Here is a 3,806-nt window from a genome sequence, read left to right on the forward strand (position 1 = left end):
AGAACTGGGGAGAGTTATTATCAGCATGCCCAGATTGTCTCAGGCTTCCCTGGTAGCTCAGATGGTAAAGAATCCGCTCACAATGCAAGAGACCTTGGTTCGATTCCTGGGTTGGGAAGATCCCCTGGAGAAGGGATAAGCTACCAACTCCAGTATTCTTGGGCTTTCCTGGTGGCTCAGCTGATAAAGAATCTGCCTGCAATGGGAGAGACCTGGATTTGATCCCTGGGTTGGGAAGATCCCCTGGAGAAAGAAAAGGCTACCCACTCCAGCATTCTGTCCTGGAGAATTCAGGTCTGAAAGACTGAATACAGGCCTGGAGGACAATACAACCCATGGGGTCACAAAGAGTTGCACACGACTGAGTGACTTTCAGATTGTCTCTGTCTATCCTAATCTTTTTTTCTTAGTGTTATTACAGAGATAAAATTGATATAACATTGTACAGCCATAAACTGTACAACACGTGGACTTGATACATTTACAAATACTGCAGAGAGTTTACTACCATATTATTAGCTAAACCTCTGCCACGTCACATAATTAACATTCTTATTTGTGATGGGAACAATTAAGATCCAGTCTCTTAGCAACTTTGAAGGTTATAATACAGTACTGTCGATTTTAATCTCTGTGCTATGTGTTAGATCTCAAACACTTATTTATTGACTGGCTGCAAGTTTGTTGCCTTAAATGACGTCTCTCTAAATCACTTACCTCCCAGCACCTGGTAACCTCCACTCTATTCGCTGTTTTTTAAAGTTTTAGATGCCACTTATAAGTGATATCATACAGTATTTGTCTTTCTCTCTGACTTATCTCACTCAGCATAATGCCCTCAAATTCCATCCATGTTGTCATAAATGACTAATATAGTGAGTGGATTTGGAGGAGCATCAAAAACATGATATTCCTACATTTCCTCCCACAGTAATAGATTCCTAAGGAATCTAGAAGATAATTCAGCAAATGGTACCGTACCTTGAAAATATTTTAAAAACCCATTATGTTAATCCATCCTATAAGCACAGGAAACAAAATTTATCAGGCCAATCTAGAAGAAAGTGTGAATAAGCACATAAATATCAACAAAAGTAAATAGTTATAAATGTCAGCACATGTATCACTTCTTCTTTAGGTCCTGGAGCCTTTTTTCAAAATCCAAATGCTGGACAGTTGAGTTCAAAAAATTATCAAACCAAAATTGGGGGTGAAAATCAAGCACTGAGCACACCTTCATGGTTCCACCTCTTCCTAAAGCCCCGCAAAGCAACAGTACCAAGATTTTCAAAGACATAAATGCAAAGGACAACGAGAGAGGAGACAAGAACAAAAACTTTTGGAAGCCAGAGAGGAAATGAAAATTCACAGCCATGAAAATCCTGTCTTACTTTGTAGAACCCTCCCCAAACTCAGAAGCTGGTAACACCAGATACTTCTGAAAGTAGAGGTGAAGACAGAGCTAAAGCAGAAAATCAGTTGTTAGTTTGGCTCCCAGGTGGCCTCCCCAGATCCAAGCAGCAGGCAAAATCTCTTAGCATCACCAGGAGAACAGTCAAGATGTGTTCTCCAAACAAGGACAAACAGAAAAACAGTCTTGGATGGGAGATGAGTGTGGGAGGCATGCTGAAATGGGGTCACATACCAATGACGAAGTGGTAGGTTCTAGGAACCCAGGCCAGCATGAAGTCCTGAGCCTTAGAAGGCTGAGTCTGGGGACCAGAGAGTCATAAACTCTCAGGAAAAGCGAGTGCCTTCAAGACCCTGTCAGTTACAGCTCTCATTTTACCAAGGAGAATAAGTTACACTTCAGAATCTTGCCTAAAGCTAGTTCTAAATCCACTGAACATATCTGCATTTTATAGGTGTCCAAATAAGCGTATGAAAAATAAATATAAAGAGATCTCATGTATGTTTAATTTTCTGCTCTAATTGTCTTCCACCAGCTACCTGTGCCACCAACTGTCCAGGATATAAGATTTCTCTCTCTCAAGGCCTCCACAGTTCCTTTACTGCTCTGAGCTGGAGTTGGGCATGTTTCTTCAGAAAACATTCTTTGAAATATTTTTGAAGAGCTTCACAGAGTCCTTGTTATCTAATAGATAGCCCAAAAATCTGACTCCAGGCGTGTTTTCCTTTTCTGTTCTATCAAAGGAAAATAAAGATGAAAAGCCTTTTTGTATCTTATTAGGATATTTTTAAAGTAAATAGTTTTAGTCAAAAATGTTAGAGGCAGTTTCCTAAAACAGAGGCGTATTTAATGGCTAGATTTAATAAATTCCAGCTCACAAACTGAGCTCATTGACCATAACTGCTTGCAACAGTAGGAACTAGACACAGAGATTAGCATAATTATGATTTGACTCCTATTAGCATTTATAAATATAATGAGAACCAAGTATTGGGCTATATTAGAAAGACTTCACTAAAATTTCTCTTGTGAGAATAGGAGGTGGCATCGTGATTAGGGCATGGACTGGCTCTGTGACCTTTAACCTTGACGTGTCTCACTTTCCTCATCAGTAAAACATTGTGTGATAACTCAGTGAAAGTGAAAGTCGCTCAGTCGTGCTTGACTCTTTGCGACCACATGGACTATACAGTCCATGGAATTCTCCAGGCCAGAATACTGGAGTGGGTAGCCTTTCCTTTCTCCAGGGGATCTTTTCAACCCAGGGATCGAACCCAGGTCTTATTCTTGTTGAAGAGGCACTGGTTGAGGGATTTTGCTTCTGCTTAAAGTGGAGAAATGACGTCAGATTTGTCTACTGCCTGAAACAAACACACACACAAACAAAATCAGCAAAATGTATGACACAACAGTTTTTGAGACACTGGTCATCAGACAGTGGAAGACAGTGATCTCTGAAGAATAAGGAAAAATTAGGTGAGCCATACTCTTGCTCCAGCTTGCTGCCTTGAGAGAGTTTCTGCTCTGTAGTATAGGCAGGGAGAGACCCGGGCAGAGCCTGGTAGACTCTGGAGCGTAGGGAGATGGGGATGAGAGTCATAAATTATCACTAACCGGAAGACGATGACAAGTTAGAGCTATATACTATATGCTGCACACAGTATATGCTACGTTTTAGTCACCTCTGTGTTTGGGATAATTTGTTACATTGCAAAAAATCTAATGTTAATCCTTCCTGGAGCAGTGTTGAAAGCAAAGTCTATGTCTGAGCAAATGTGATCTTCCAAGTGTTGATTTTTTTTCTCAGCATGTTTTCTAACAAAGCTTTGTTGGTTTTTTTCTTCTTTCGCCATCCCCAATACAGCATTAGCGAAATATCTCAAAGTTACCAATCTGCTCAACATCAACTCTCCAGCAGTGCTAAATGCATCTACACAACTCTGTACAATTATAAGCTGCTTCATTACTTTTATTGCCCTTGCCCTCTTGGTCAATCAAACTTACTGAGTTTTAGGGAAGAAAAGTTAATCGTATTGTATTACTGCTTTAATTATTGCTACATGAATCATTCAAGAGGGGGAAAAAAGCAAGCCTAGTATAATAAGAAACTATAAGAAGTGACCATGTATATAGCCTTCCATCTGATAGCCAAGCTAAAGTCACCATGACTTGACAGGTTGTTTTCCCCAAAATGTTACAGTTGTCTTAAAAGTGTGATTTCAAGGTAAGCTATGTGTGGTGTCTTATCCATCTAATGCACAGGGGGGACTGTAAGGAACATGGAAACAGGCAGCACATCTCTTGGGATATTCCTTGAGGAAAAAAAAATCATAATCAAATTGTTTGCAAAACACTAAGTACAAATGGCGGAGAAGGCAATGGCACCCCACTCCAG

This window comes from Bos grunniens, chromosome 27 (genome assembly GCF_055505025.1).
Source record: "Bos grunniens cultivar Pamir isolate PY7600 chromosome 27, Bosgru_T2T1.0, whole genome shotgun sequence".
In the NCBI taxonomy this organism is placed as follows: Eukaryota; Metazoa; Chordata; class Mammalia; order Artiodactyla; family Bovidae; genus Bos; species Bos grunniens.